The sequence below is a fragment of the Macadamia integrifolia genome, unplaced genomic scaffold (genome assembly GCF_013358625.1).
Source record: "Macadamia integrifolia cultivar HAES 741 unplaced genomic scaffold, SCU_Mint_v3 scaffold516, whole genome shotgun sequence".
Classification (NCBI taxonomy): domain Eukaryota; kingdom Viridiplantae; phylum Streptophyta; class Magnoliopsida; order Proteales; family Proteaceae; genus Macadamia; species Macadamia integrifolia.
The window spans coordinates 311,077-327,758 of record NW_024870469.1 but is presented as its reverse complement, the minus strand read 5'-3'; the positions used below and the strand labels follow the sequence as shown (position 1 = coordinate 327,758).

At 47.0% G+C, this 16,682-nt stretch overlaps 1 pseudogene; it reads right to left on the bottom strand.

The window, feature by feature from the left end:
* Nucleotides 1-647: 647 nt before the first annotated feature.
* Nucleotides 648-16,417, bottom strand: LOC122069004 (annotated as a pseudogene).
* Nucleotides 16,418-16,682: the final 265 nt, after the last annotated feature.

Sequence of the window (16,682 nt, the reverse complement as noted above, 5' to 3'; positions counted from 1 at the left end):
GCAAATTGAGGAAGTTTGAGGGTGTGTTCAGTGTCACCGTCATCAGAATGGTGTCCCAAATATACCGTCAGATCAGCTATATTGAAGACATTGTTGATCTTCAGAGTAGGAGGTAGCTCTAGCATGTAAGCATTAGTGCCAATGCACTTCAAGACCTTGTAGGGACCCATGTTCCGAGGATGGAACTTGTGCACTATACCCCCATACGACAAGCACTCCTTTTGCAAGACTAATAAGGAATAGTGGGGTGTGCGAACTCAAACCCACAACTAGCCGACTCAAACGGTAATATTGATGGATCCAGGTCCTCGCCAATTCTCTCAAGGTGCAGTTATGTGCAATTCCCCATAATCTGGAGACAAGTGTCCCTGTTAACGTAGATAGCCAAGATCAGATGAGAGAAAAGTAGAGGCACCATGTGGGTTTGTAGCTGCAAAACCTAATCCAGGTCGGAAGATCCACCATTCAAAATCGCTTTGATTCAAAAAGCACCCTTTTGTTGATAGCAGTTGTGTCGACGCGTTTCATTGGAAGAAGGCAAAGATCGCTGCTATTCTGATTACAGGACTACAAAAACCCCTTTGTGGAGAGGCAGATTAGCTGGACCTAAGGTGATCACAAAATTCCAATATTCTAAACCTCATTTGTTTAGGGAAATTTACATCCACCTCCCCTTGCGTTTGCCTTTATTGCATCATCCCCTCAAGTTTCATTTATTACATTTAAACCCAAAAATCTAACACCGTGAAACTGGCTTGAGGTCTAATCCGTTAACTTGAGCTATATTTTATTTAATCCGCATAATACCCTTCCCTGTTTCTTTAACCTACCAACGAACCAAAGAGTCCGGCCACTCCTTGGTTTGGACATAGGTCACCGAAATCAGTTGTCCGGCAAGGAAAGGCCTTCGAAATTTGTTTGTTCTTCGGCTTTCAGAGCTGATAAAAAAATCCTACCGTTCATGCCCAAAAAAAATAAAAAAGGGGCAACTCAGGATGATTTTAAATGATGAATTTTCAGATCCTTGGAGATAAAAGGGTGTGATTAGAGCTGTGAGACTGTCCATCTCTTGTTGGAATCCTTCTGCAAACAAAAATTGATGAAGCTCTGAAACTCCTCCGAGGCACTCTCAGGCAAGCTCGGTGGTTCTCCATAACATATGGCACACATTAGAGTGGCCCAATCGGGTCTCTGCTCAGGAGTTAGCAAGGGGAAGTGACCCATGTAGAGCTCCAATAGTGTAGGCCCTAAGCTCCAGAGATATCCGCAGCGTAACCGTTGTAATTCGAATAGATATTTTGCTGACCCGAAGTCTGCCATCTTGACCTCCATCTTCTGATTCACTAACAAATTTGCAGGTTTGATGCATCTGTTAACGATTTTCTGGGAGTGAAGGTAGTGAAGACCGTTGAGGAGTTGGCGAGCGATGGTGGAGAGTGAGATCTCTGAGAGGGTTCCATGGATTTAAGGAAAGAATTGCTGCCGTGTACTCCATAGGTTCGTGGTATCGCCGAAGGGTTTCTCGAAAATTCCATGGCTCTAGATTATGTAGGGAGAGTCCGTACGTCGGAGGATTTCAATCTCGCGAAAGATCTGGCAGCAGACGGTGGTGTCGGAGTCTCCATGGACAACTTTGAGAGCGTAGAGAGCGCTTGAAGAAGGAGGAGGAGCCTTCACAGAGCTCGGTGGAGGTGAACTAGAAGGAGAGACAGGTGGCGTGGGAGGTGGGTCGGTGCTTGGAGTAGTTGAAGATGGAGCCACCGCAAACAATTTCGACACTGGAGTGGGAGCAGGAGCGGTTTTCGGAGGTGATGTGGGAGTGGGAGAGGGTGCGTGCACCGGTGTAGCCGTAGAAGGTGTCCATGCGGGGTGAAACTGCTAGAGCGGGAGCGGGAGCGGGAGCGGAAGTAGGAGTGTGTGATGGTGGAGCGGCTATGGGAGCGAGCCTGAGCAATAGAAGAATCCATCAACAAACCCAACATCAGAACCACCATGAAACTAGAGAGACCCATCTTCATATACACTTGAAAATTGGTACTTCTGTGTGGAAGATTGAAAGAAAAGGAGAGGTTGGGTAAATCAGTGAAGGGGTAGTTAGGTCTTTTCAATTTCAAAATTAACACCAGTTTCACGGTATTAGACTTTTGGGTTTAAATGTAATAAACGAAACTCAAGAGGGATGATGTAATAAAGGCAAACACGAAGGGAGGTGGATGTAAATTTTCCTTTTTTTCCTTTTATTCTGCTATTGAGGGTTTATTGGGTTATGTTTTTTATCTTGATCATTGGGTTTTGTTTTTTGTTTTTTTGTTTACACAGTCCCACTATAATGCTTGCGGAATCAAATACAGAAAGAAAAGGCTCTCTCCTAGGCTTGAACATAGTAGGACCAGAAAAAAGAAAGATGGGAGAAATAACACAAACAACAGACAACAATCTCGGTGTCTCAATAAGGCTGTGTTTAGTAGCCAAGAAAAGAAAATAAAAGTTTGTTTAAGAAATTCTTATTGTGCTTGACATGTAAGCAAGATAAGATTCTTTTTAGAATTTCAAAATTCAACTTGGGAGTGGTGAAGTTTTTTTTGCTGCCAAAAACACAAGAAAATACACAACTTTTCTTTTCTTTTCTTCCAGTGGTAACTAAATATATATACTTTATTTATTTTCTTACCATTTCATTTCTTTTCTATTCTTTTCTTCTCTTTTCTAGATTCTTTTTTCTTTTCATTTTTTGGCTACCAAACACAACCTAAAGCTGAGAATAGTAGTGATGAGGGCATTTCTCCCTAACTGGGCAAGGAGCGTCCTGACCAATGTTGCACTGATACCTCGGCCCTCCATCAGCCCGAGCTATCACCTTGGCATCTCATCAGCCCAAGTTGCCTCCTCGGCACTCCATCAGGCCATGCTGCCACCTCGGTCCTCCATCAAACCGTGCTGCCACCTCAGCCCTTCATCAGTCTGAGCTGTCACCTCGGCATCTCATCTGGCCATGCTGTCACCTCGGCCTGATGCCAACAACAAGGTTCCCAGAAACGTGCTCTCGTCCACTCTTACATTCAAGAAACGTAATCCCTATTCACAAGGATAGGACTCTATCCACTACACGTCACCAGAGACATCTACCTCTCACGCGGTTGGCATTTCCAAGATAAGAGGGGAATATTCCCCTGGTATACCCTAGGATCTGGAATATTCCCAGTATTGGAGAGCCATTACCCTCGAGGCTCTACGCCTAACAGGACTCTCCACAAACGTCTCCCATCCTCCCTCCATCAACAACCTATAAATATCAAGATAAGTCTCCCTCAAAAGGGATCGAGGACTTCTTTATTTGAAAAAGCTCTCTTGAGCATCTGCTGTGGAAAGATCTGACTTAGGCATCGGAGAGTCCCCTGTCGGGTCAGCCTGGCTCTCCCCTGTCCTCTCTTTTCTATGCAGGTCAGTTGGAGCACCAGAAACTGCAGGGAAGATCATCTAGTCAATTTTGGTCACATCAAATTGGCGTCGTCTGTGGGAAACGTTACAAAAAGCTACCTTGGATCAATGCAACTAAGAAGTGAGAAAGTCGTTTCTTCTACAATAACGCGAGTAAAGTCCGCTCATGATTTACCACTTGGACATCCTCATTCACCTCCAATGGCAGAACAGGAGAATGTCCCAGCGGGGACCCCTCCACAAGGGCCCCAGCAAACTCATCATAATGCGCAAGTTGCCCAGGGAGAGGGAGATCAGCGGGTAACTCACCCGAATATGGAAGAGCAGATGCAGAGCCTGCAGCTACAGGTGTTAGCGACAAACACTGGTGCAGGACTTCATATGTCAGTTCGGCTCGGCACTTCCTGTGCCACAGAATCGTTCAGCTCAGTCTCATAGGCCTGTTCCGGACAGACAACCCCATGACGAATCTCCTGACAACAGTGTCACCCCTCAATCAACAGTTAGAAGGGGGTCCACCAGAACATCACGCATTGTTCATTCAGTACCACCCCTGTCTCCTACCGAGGGGCGTCGGCAAGGTCCCATTCCTGCCTAAAATGGGAGAGCTCATCATTCCTCACGTCACCGGAGTCCAGAGACACATAATGCCCATAGATCCCCACCCAGGGTAGGAAGACGCAGGCTATGGCCTCAAAGACTCACTAGAGGTGCGTGTCCGCATAGAGAAGAACGCGAGAACTCCCAGATGACAGCTCGACAAGATCCGCCCCATGGAGGTCAGAGCTCGCCCACCAGGCCGACCAAAGGCACACCACGGCAAGGTCAGGGTCGGCCTGGTGGTCACTAAGACAGAGGAAGAAGCCCTAGAAGAGCCCAAAGGGCACGCCGCTCCCTAGATCACTGAGCTGAGAAGAGAAGGGATGACCTAGAGAGCTGCATCTAGTGCCTCACTGAGCGAGTAGAAGGAATGCAGAGGCAAAGGCACCCAACCGACATAACTGTAACTCCGGCCCATAATGCACTATTCGACGAATTGATAGACGTCGAGCTGCCCCCAAATTTCGTGATATCCATCTTTAATGGATATGATGGCACCACAGATCCCTATACATCTTCTGTATTACAGCTCAGCCATGATAGTTCATGGCAGGTCAGATGCTATTCTCTACGGAGCCTTTGCAGCCTCATTAAAAGGAGCTGCGCTGGTGTGGATGTCGAACTTGCGGCCCTGGTCCATCCGTAGCTATGAAGAGCTGACAAGAGCATTCCTCACACATTTCCAAGCAAGTATGAAGCAAAAGCAAACTCGTAAAACGTGATGAACATGAGGCAGGGAGCAAGAGAGACTATAAGAGAATTCCTTACTCGATTCACCAAGGCAACGTTGGAGGTAAAAAACCTACCAAAAGAAGTGGCGTATAACACGTTGTGCAACGGGGTAATGCACCTTGATCTGGTCCAGTCTCTAGCCCTTGACTTTCCAGAAACAATGCCCGAGCTGTTGAGACGGTGCAATCAATACTCCAATATGGAGGAAGTCCTGGCCTCCAGAGGAATAGCTGACAGAGGTGATCATTTAGAGAAGGAGAAGAAAAGGCCTTTGAGGCCTAGGGACGATTCTTGCGAGCTGAAGAAGAACAGGATAAATCGGTCGTATAACATAGTTGAGCCCAAGCAATATGAACTTGATCGTTCCTGAATAAACCTATTCTTAGAGATCCAAGATCATAAGTATTTTCGCTAGCCCAGGCCAATAATGGCTAAACCAGAGGAGAGGAACCCCAACCGGTACTATCGGTACCATTGTGACCATGGACATGACACTGAAGACTGCAAGTCTCTAAAAAGGAAAATTGATGAGCTCATCACGGGTGGATACCTTAACAAGTATTTGAAGCAGAAATATGATGGGAACTGGCCCGAGCTGAGGAGAGACAATGCCGATCCAAGCCGAGATAAAGCCGAGCTACCTAAGGATATAACCGTGAACCGAGCTGACTCGTATGATAACCATCTCATGGGTCCATCCATTCTAACAATCATGGGTAGACCCACGACGGAATCAGTCAAAAAATCCAAAGCACACGCACGGTTCATATGCATCACGGAACAGCCAGTCAAAGCCCTCAGAACGGATCCACCCATTACATTCTCTGACAGAGATCTGGAAGAGTTGAACTGGCATCACAATGATACTATCGTAGTTCAATTAGTGGTGGCCAGCCACCCCTTCCACAGAGTCCTATTGGACACAGGAGCCTCTGTTGACCTTCTGTTTTACAAAGCCTTCGTAAAACTGGGGCTTAGCATAAATGCCTTAAAGCCAGCCCCAAGACCCTTGTACGAATTTTCAAGTACGCCAGCAGAGCTAGAAGGAGTTGTAGACTTACCTGTGACCATCGGACAGGGAGCTCAAACAGCCACTACCACGGTTTCTTTTATGGTCGTCAAGATTGCCTCACCTTATAATGCAATCCTTAACCGACCTGGACTCAATGGCCTTGGGGAAATTGTGTCCACTAAGCACATGAAAGTCAAATTCTCCACCAGCAGTGGAGTCGGGGAATGCAAGTCCAGCCAGAGGAATCCCGAGAATGCTATGCGAACTTCATAAATTCTGTCAAGAAACTATGTTCAGGCCTAGCATGTATGGTAGAAATTATTGATTACCGAAATGAAAGCCTCCTGACCCGAGCTGAGCCAGTTGAACAGCTGCTTACGATCCTAATCACTGAGGCCGAGCCATCAAAAACTATTTAGCTCAGAGCATTGCTGAGCTCCCAACGCCGTGATGAGATTTTAAAATTCCTCGGTGAAAACTCTGATATTTTTGCATGGAAAGCTTCTAATATGCTAGGCATCTCCAGGGCCGTAGTTGAGCACAGTCTGGACGTTAACCCTAGTTTTAAGCCTGTCCAGCAGAAGCGCAGGAACTTCACGATTGAGCGAAACACCTTCATCAACGAGGAGGTTGACAAACTCCTAGCCGTGGGGTTTGTGAGGGAAGTAAAGTACACGACCTGGTTAGCCAATGTGGTCATGGTTCCAAAGTCCAACGGAAAGTGGAGGATATGTATAGACTACTCCGACCTGAACCCTGTCCCAAAGACTACTATCCTTTGCCCCCGATTGACTCCCTTATAGACTCGACTGCAGACCACGAAATGCTGACCTTCATGGACGCATATTCCAACTATAATCAGATAAAGATGAAGGTGGAAGATGAGGAGAAAACTGCTTTCCTCACCACTCAGGGAAACTACCGCTACACTACAATGCTTTTTGGCCTAAAGAATGCCGGAGCCACTTACCAGAAAATGGTGAATACAATGTTTCGAAGCCAGATAAGAAGAAATATGGAAGTTTACGTTGATGATATACTGGTTAAGAGCATGAAAGGCACCGATCATGTGTTAGATCTGAAGGAGGCCTTCAATGTCCTACGACAGAACCAAATGAGACTAAATCCTACCAAGTGTGCATTTGGAGTAACCTTTGGGAAATTCCTGGGCTTCTTAGTATCACAAAGGGGAATAAAGGCAAACCGCTCCAAAATTGAGGTCATTCAAGAAATGCGTCCGCCAAGAAACATTCATGAAGTTCAAAAACTGATGGGGTGCCTGGCCACACTGAACAGGTTCTTATCCCGAGCTGAGGATAAGTGTCTTCCTTTCTTCAAGCTACTACAAGGAGGAAAAGGTCAACATCAATTTTGCTGGACGAAGGAATGCGAAGCATCTTTTGAGGAAATCAAAGCCTGCCTAACTAGGCCCCCTCTGCTAAGCCAGCCATAGCCAGGAGAGGAGCTACAGCTTTACCTCGCTACCTTCACGGTAGCCATTAGCGCAGTCCTCGTGAGAGAGGTGGGAAAGACCCAGAGGCCCATCTATTACGTGAGTTATGTGCTCCTGGAAGTGGAGACAAGGTACCAGAGAATTGAGAAGTTTGCACTAGCATTGGTCGCGACAGCCAGAAAGTTGAGACCCTACTTCCAAGCACACAGCATAGTTGTACTAACTGATCAACCACTAAGAAAGTCACTTCACAACCCCAGCATAGCAGGACGTATGGTGAGTTGGGCTGTCGAGTTAAGTGAGCACAACGTTGAATTTCGACCGAGAAGTACAATCAAGGGTCAGGCATTGGCTGATTTCTTCGTAGAATGTACGCAGATGGTAGAAGCAGCAGAGCCTGAGGCATAGCCGAACCAAAAGTGGGAACTCTTTGTTGATGGATCCAGCACCACAATAAGGAGCGGCGCAGGACTTGTGCTGCAAAGCCCTGAGTAATTTACGATATAGTACGCCCTCAGATTTGTATTCCCCACAATAAATAATGATGCAGAATATGAGGCCCTGATAACGGGAATCAAACTACAAAAGTTGTAATGACGGACGACCTGATCGCACATAGTGACTCCCAACTAATTGTGAACCAAGTCAATGGGCAATACGAGGCCAAAGAAGAGAGAATGGCCAAATATTTGAAAGAAGTGCATCGTCTGGTGCCCAATTTCAACAAGTTCACAATGGTACAGATCCCGCAGGGGGAAAATACAGTAGCAGATGCCCTCTCCAAACTAGCTACAGTAGAACTCAGGGACTATGTAAGCTCGATATACTTTGAGGTACTAGACCAACCTACCTATGAGTAAGAATTGATGTGCAGCAATACGTAGAAAGTCGGACCAACCTGGATGGACCCTATTGTAGACTATTTACGAGACGGGCATCTCCCAGGAGATCAGATCGAAGCAAGGGCAGTCAAAAGGAGGGTAGCTAAATATACCCTCCAAGGTGGAACACTTTACAAAAGGGCAATATCTTGGCCCCTGCTGAAGTGCCTGCCCCCGAATCGAGCTACAGAGACACTTCGCGAAGTCCACGAAGGGATTTTTGGGGGACACATTAGGAGAAGAGCACTGGCCTACAAGATGTTGTGCCAAGGATTCTACTGGCAAAAAATACAACAAGATGCAATGAAGTTCATCCAACGGTGCTTTAAGTGTCAAGTACACTCCCTTATACCACATGTCCCAGCTACAGAACTTAGCTCTGTGATCTGCCCAATCCTGTTCACAATGTAGGGAATGGATATCCTAGGACAGTTCAAAAAAGGAAAGGATGGTGTCCAATTCTTGATTATCGCTATTTATTACTTCACTAAATGGGTGGAAGCACATCCCCTAGCCAAAATCACTGAGCAGGCAGTGGAAAAGTTCATGAGGGACGACGTCATATACCACTATAGTATCCCAAAGGTACTGGTCACAGATAATGGTCGACAATTTGACAATAAAAAATTTAGGCCTTTCTGCGATAACTTTAACATTAATTTTCGAAACACTACTGTAGCACACCCACAATCGAACAACCAGGCAAAAAAATCCAACCACATACTTCTAGATGGAATAAAGAAGAGGCTGGCCGAGAGAAGAAGAATTGGGCAGACCAGCTACTCAGTGTCCTTTGGGCATATCACACCTCAACTTGGACCCCCACAAAGGAGACGTTGTTCTGATTAGCATACTGGACTGAAGCGTTAACCCCTGTGGAGGTGACCCAAGCCTTGAAGCTTCACAGAACGAAGCCAAGCTATAAGAAACACTTGTGTGAAATGAAACCTACAAGTAGAAAGTCCGGCAGTATCACAATCGAAGGGTCAAACCACAGGGATTCATAGTTGGTGACTTGGTCCTCAGGAAAACAGCTGCAGCGGACCCAAGAAGTGAAGGCAAGCTAAACGCGAACTGGGAAGGCCCCGTACATAGTCTCCAAAGTGGTGCACCCTGGTAGTTATCACTTGTAGACTCAGGGGGTACAGCTATACCAAGGGCATTGAATGTTGAAAATCTTAAAAAAAATTACCAGTAGACAATTTTATTAGTAGATTGCATTGAAATCCCCTCGATTGGGTGTTAGTCTTATAAATTTTATATTGTCAGCACCTTAGCTTTCATATCTCAATTATTCACTTAGTTATTCAGATTTATTCATGGAGCGGATTAGATTCTATTTTGAAGCAATATATTTGTCCCAAGTGCATACCATAGATCAATATACTATGAAGCTTCTCCCAAATATCTAGCTCTTCTAAGGAAATAAAGACCTTAACATCTAAGGCATAAAGATCGAGCTCCAGCTCGGTAGCATCTAAGACTGAGCTCAAGCTCGATACTATCAGGACCAGACCCAAGTTTGGCATCTTAAAGACCTTAATATCTTAGGCATAAAGACTGAGCTCTAACTCGGCAGCATCTAAGATCGAGCTCAAGCTCGGCACTACCAAGACCAGACCCAAGTTTGGCATCTTAAAGACCTTAATATCTAAAGCATAAAGACCGACCACCAGCTTGGCAGCATCTAAGACCGAGCTCAAGCTCAGCACTACCAAGACCAGACCCAAGTTTAGCATCTTAAAGACCTTAATATCTAAGGCATAAAGACCAAGCTCCAGCTTGGCAGCATCTAAGACCAAGCTCAAGCTTGGCACTACTAAGAGCAGACCCAAGTTTAGCATCTTAAAGATCTTAATATCGATGGCATAAAGACCGAGCTCCAGCTTAGCAGCATCTAAGACTGAGCTCTAGCTAGGCAACATCTAAGACCGAGCTTGAGCTCGGCACTACCAAGACCAGACTCTAGTTTGGCGACTCAAGATCTTAACATCTAAGGCGTAAAGACCGAGCTACAGATCGACAGCATCTAAGGCCTAGCTCAAGCTCGGCACTACCAAGACCAGACCCAAGTTTGGCATCTTAAAGACCTTAATATCTAAGATATAAAGATCAAGCTCCAGATCGATAGCATCTATGACCAAGCTCAAGCTCAAGCTCAAGCTCGCCACTACCAAGACCATACCCAAGTTTGGCATCTTAAAGACCTTAATATCTAAGGCATAGAGACCGAGCTCCAGCTCGGCAGCATCTGAGACCGAGCTAGAGCTCGGCATTACCAAGACCAGACCCTAATTTGGTGACTCAAGATCTTAACATGTAAGGCATAAAGACCAAGCTACAGCTCGACAACATCTAAGGGCGAGCTCAAGCTCAGTACTACAAAGACCAAACCCATGTTTGGCATCTTAAAGACCTTAATATCTAAGGCATAAAGACCAAGCTTGAGCTCGGCACTACCAAGACCAGACTCTAGTTTGGTGACTCATAATCTTAACATCTAAGGCCTAGCTCAAGCTCTGCACTACCAAGACCAGACCCAAGTTTGGCATCTTAAAGACCTTAATATCTAAGGCATAAAGATCGAGCTCCAGCTCAACAGCATCTAAGACCGAGCTCAAGCTCAGCACTACCAAGACCAGACCCAAGTTTGGCATCTTAAAGACCTTAATATCTAAGGCATAAAGACCGAGCTCCAGCTCGGTAGCATCTAAGACCGAGCTCAAGCTCGGCACTACCAAGACCATACCTGTCACACCCCGTTCACCCTGAACCGGAGCGGTGACCGAGTTAACACCGGTTAACTCAAACCTGCCAGGATCATCAGATACTGTATTTCACCACAGCATACATTCACTAACACAAGTTCATTAGATCAGCGGAAGACTAAGTTTTACCTGTAAATAACTCCCATATACTTGATACCCGATTGGTGATACAATAATTATATACATTTGGGCCCGAAGGCATGATATATACACAAAAAGAATAAAGTTCAAATATCAAGTACATACAGGAATTCATCAAAATCATCAGAGTACACAGCTCGGCTCGGTATCAAGGCTGGAGCTCAGCTCGGCATCAATGGTTGTGCTCAGCTCGGCATCACATAGAAGAGCTCAGCTCGGCCTCAAGAGTGGAGATCAGCACGGCCTCCAGGGTGGAGCTCGGCTCGGCCTCATAACTGCCGTCCTGCAGCACAGCTCTCACACGAGCAGTCTACGCCGTGCCCAAACTCCTCAGGGGTCCACCAGTCCTCTTCAGGAAACTCGACTGTGGGACCCACCCTATGCTCCTCAGATATTTGACCTGCAAAATCATCTAAAAAGGGGGTGTACACGTGGAATGAGCCACTAGCCCAGTAAGTAGAGAGGTGGACCACACACAACAGTCCACACATCACAACACATCATATGCACTACATGCCATGCTATTCATTTTAATTCACATCCACCTAAACAACATTACTAAGGCTTTAGTTTTAGTGCTACTACAACCACAGTGCGCGTATACTCTGGGTACGAGCCGCGAACTCCCTCCCGCGATACGCCTATAGGGCTGTTGGAGAAGGCCCACCGTGAGTACTGGGAAAAGTAAAGACAATGCCGTCCACCGGCTCTCAACAGAAATGTAAATAACTGAAATAAAGGTGCTGACTCCAGCAATTTAAAAGCAGTACGATTGGCCCTCTTGAATGTACCACCGGGGTTGCCGACTGTCCTACCTGACTCGCCGGGCGTAATGCCTAACCGCCACAGTGTCCGACAACCGCGACCCCTGCTTACCCCCAAATGGCAACCCAACACCTTAACCCCTGTTGGGAAGGGTCGTAGCACGGGATGGTGAAAATCCTAATACCGCATGCTCCTATATGACAGTACGACTGCATAGTGCCTCCGTGTCCCATACCACAGGCCACCAATGCATTCGTTTCCAAGCCGACCACGGCATCTAGTCTATCAATGCATTATGCTCCATGATGCCCACATTCAACATATAACATCTCATTTAATTTGCAATTGAAAGTAAATATAGCATATATGCACATCAATGTGTGGAATGACTAATCTATATAGCATATTCATGATGACATGACTAGATTAGATATAGTTATATGAATGCCAAACAAATGCCTTGAAACAAGGCCAAACGTCCTCTCTCCACTTACTTTTTGTGTACAAGGACTCCCGTTCGGTACGGGTGAGATCCGGAGCGAATCGGGTAGGGTTTGGTGAACCTAACAAAATTGAGAGGGGTTAGTACTTCACCATTTTAGAATTGAAATTAATGAAATCCGATGTCAAAATCGTGTTTAGAACGTCAAAAGAAGGTCACACGTCCGATTTGGGTTCGATCGGACATACGGATCACCTTCGGGGCCAAACAGGTGGGTAAGACAGGTGGGCTGTCTACCCACCGGTTATACCCACCGGTTATGACCGGTGGGTAGGTACCCACCGGCCGGTTATACCCGCCGGTTGTACCCGCCGGTTTGGCCAGGGACCTCTGCCTTCTCAGGTGGGTACTCTTAGGCGGGTAGGTACCCGCCGGTTGTACCCACCGGTTTTGGCGGGAATGACTCTGTTTCTTCCCCATTTTCTCCATCCTTTGGGGAATCAAATGGGCCTTTTCCCCACCCATTCTTCATACCTTCAAGGTCCTATAGGAAGGTTTTAACCTAGATCTAAGTTAGATTCAAGTGAGGGAAAGCCATCTTACCTTCTTTGCCCAACAATGACTTCAAACCCTTCAAATCACTTCCAACTCACAATGCTCCTTCTATCTTGTCAATAACTCTTCAAATCCTTCAAGATCAACACATAAATCATCTATTAAACCTTAGATTCATCATTTCAAAGGGTATCTACAAGATCTCAAGAAACCATACTCAAATCAAGGGTTTAAAGCTTGGGTATGGTGAACGTTCGTAAAACCCAACTTTTCTTACCTCCAACTGTAGATCTAGAGTTGTAGATTACTCTCCCGGCACCGGAATGGCAAGATCGAGCTTCGGTGCCACTGAAATCCTTCCTTTCTTCCTCTTCCTTCCTTCTTCCCTTTCCTTTCTCTCTCCTCTTTACTTTTCTCACCAAACGTACGAGGGTAATAAATGGAAAGAAAAGAAATCATAAAGCTTTATATACTATTCCTACTTAAGTGAATAGTGTCAGATGGATCACTCAGGTGGGTGGGTGTACCCACCTGTTATACCCGCCTGAGAGCCAAAACTTGGGATTTTGACCGGGTTCGGACCTCGGCACGAACCCCACCCCAGGCATACGATGTAGCATACGTATATACCTTAAAATACGGATATAATACCTGTTTTATCCGTACATAGCCTTATGGTAGGTGCACGTACACGGTTTGGGCACTCCCGCCTCTTCTGGCACTGGCTCGGACTTATCGGGCCAGCCGGTGTTTAAGGTCACCCGTGCCATCATAGCCCATAAGGAGCCCGCTCTAATATCCTCTGGCTCGGTTCCTGCATGGTTAAACCGATTAAATCGTGAAATCAGACCGGGTTTAAGAAGCGGGATATTACAATACCCTAGTTTGGAAACTCAAAGACATCTAAGGCATGAAGGGCGAGCTCCATCTCCGCACCAAGTCCCAATTCGGGTTGGGCATACTTGTATTGCAGCCCAGGTCTAGGCATGATGCTTCGCAATACTAAGACAAACAATACCAAATCAAGCTCAGCTGAATAATGGAACTACCTTACAGAAATTGAAGAGGCACAATGAGTGAAGAAAAAGTATTCTTTTCCATTAATGAAGGAGGGAAGAGACCCTCAAAAGTTACATCTATTCCCAAATGGGATTTTTATAAAAAAAAGAAAGAGAAGAAAGAAGATTACATCGCTCCCGCAATGGGGAAAAGGGAGGAAAAAAAAAAAACACAACATCAGTATTGTAGAAAGTGGGGGCTTGATTAGGAGGGAGAGAGGTGGTTCACTTGGTTACTTTAGGGTCGACTTGAGTCACCTCTTCACCAACCTCGGCCTGACCGGCAAGCTACACTAAAGGAGCTGGGGCAGGAGCACACTGCTCATATTTAGAAAAGTCATAATCTGGCGCCTTGCCAAGGACGAACTAGATGGCATCTTCTGAGCCGGCCTGAAATGAGAAGACATTGACATCAACTAGCCATTTCTAACCAGCTTTGAAGTTTAGCCACCTCTCAGCCATGATCTCATTGTTTGACGCTAGCTCGGCCTGATGCTTCTTTTCTAACTCAGAAATCGGAGCTAGAAGTTCAGCTTCTTTCCTTTTTCGGGCATCATGAGCTTCAGCCAGCTCTCTTTGGAGTGCGTCCTTCTCCTTGACAAGGCCGCTATTGATCCTGAGCTGCTTAGCGACCTCACACTCCAGCTCTCCAGCTCTCTCCTCGTTGTCTCTTCTTTTTGCTCCTCAGATTGGGCCTTTTCTTCTCACTCTTCAGTTGACCCATGGCCATCTGGAGCCCCCCGGAGACACTTTACCTCATCGTCCACCTTGGTATAACCAACGACCATGTTCTCAAACCATTGAGCGGCCTCAATCGTAAAAGCAAAACCCTGGAAGGATCCAGCGGGGTCATGAGTACTTGAAACTCAAGTAAGCACAAAGAGTGAGAGGAGGAAAATACTTACGTCACCCATCCGGGCGTAGACTTGTTTCAAGAATCAATATCGGAAAACTTCCTCACATGGGTAATGTCCCTCTTGGGACGGCTACGACGGCACCAAACCCGAGCTGTAATGGGGTCCAGCACGGTGCCATTCTCCAACAGGCCACCTTGGGTGGGTTGCCCTGTTGCGCCTCCTCCACGGGCGAACTCTTCTTCTAGCCATAGGTGCCTACCCCTACTCAGTCAGGTGTGCCGGTTTGCCCTGGCGCCTTCTCTTCAGAGCCCACTGGCTCCTTACCTTTCAAAGAGCCCGAAGTCCCATGCCAAGCTGAATATTGGATTGGGGGGGGGATCTGTTTCCCTGGCTTGCCCCTAATAATAAATGGTGAAGACTTGTTACCCACGCCAGGGGGAGTGGCAACCTTCGCGCCTGGGTTGGGGCTCACCGAGGCCTTGCCCTTCCCGTCGGCCTTCTTGGCAGCCTGCTCGGTCGCCTCTTTCTTCCTTGCCTCCGCTGCCACTGCGGCCAGGGCCTTCTTGTCTACCTTCACGTTAACCACTACAAGACAAGAAAGACTCGAGCTGGATATGTAAAGGAAACAAGCTAAAATTATAAAAAATTGAGTTGAACCACTATGAACTGGACTTGATCGGACCCTCACCAAGGACTTTACTCAGCTCCCACTCTCGAAGGAAGTCTTCATCCTGCAGCATGCGCACATCCACAACCTCCCCACCCAAACACATCTGATATGTTTGGAGGTCAGCTGGGGAGAGCTTGAGTGCTCGGTTCTGCACGGAGAGGGTGGGCTTGACCTAGCTGCTCTTAAAGGGGTTCCCCTCCATCGCCACGTAGAAGTACCTCTCCTTCCATTTCTTCACCAAGGAAGGCATGTTGAGAAACATCTTCAGGTCGCTGTAAGGATCATCCCTCTCCCTCTTGGTGAAGTAGTACCACCTTGAGGTGTGCCTCTTCACTAAGAACATCTTTCTAAATAGGTCCAACGTCGCGGTCTAACCCAGCTTCGAGACAAACACTTCAAATCCAAGAACAGTCTGCCATGAGTTCTGAGTCAGCTGGCTAGGAGCGAGGCACTAGTGATCCAGAATCGGGCTAACTAGCTTAGGCATAGGAATCCTTAGGTCACTCTGGAAGGCTACATTGTAAAGGGCCACCTCGTCCCCAAAGGCGTCCACTCATTCATTCTTGTCTGGGACGCTCATCACCACGTAATTGGGGTTACCGTATCGACTTCGGATCAGGTCGAGTACCTTGGGTGTCAAGATGCTTGGGGTATTGACCGCAGTTTTCTTCTCCCCAGAGGAGGAAGCAGAGCCTTCCCCCTGGGACTCTGCCAGGCTAGCCTCAGGGACTTCGGCACCCGAGGGGCCCGCATCCAAAGTGCCTATTGCCTCGGCAATGGGGGGCTGAGCTGGGGCAACCGAGCCAGTTCCACCCCTGGTCAGGATGGTCTCTGGCGAGACCACCTTCACAGACTCAAAGCCCGAGCTACTGCTTGAAATTGAGCTGCCGTTAGAACCAGAGCTGTCGTCGGAGCCCTGACTGCTAAAAGTATCGCCACTGGAGGACGAGGGATCAAGAATCAGGCACTCAGGGTGGTTTTCCCCAGGCCTCACGGTCATCAAGGGGGTCTGGTTGGGCAAATTCAGGTCACACGCAAACGCCATATCAGGATCACCGGGACTAACGCTAGAGTACGCGGAGGGCTAAGCAAAGGATCGGCGGGTCACAACCATTATGTGATCTTACTTGTGATGAGACGAGCTTGGAAAAGACGAGCTTGTAAAGGATGAGCTAGATGTCTGCCCCCGGCTGCTCTGAGATTCTGAGGATGTACGCACTGAAGATAGGAGCAAGTTGGGCTGACTTTATTACATGAACGAATGACAAGACTTCTGAAAAAAACATACCCTATTTATAGGAGAAGGCAGT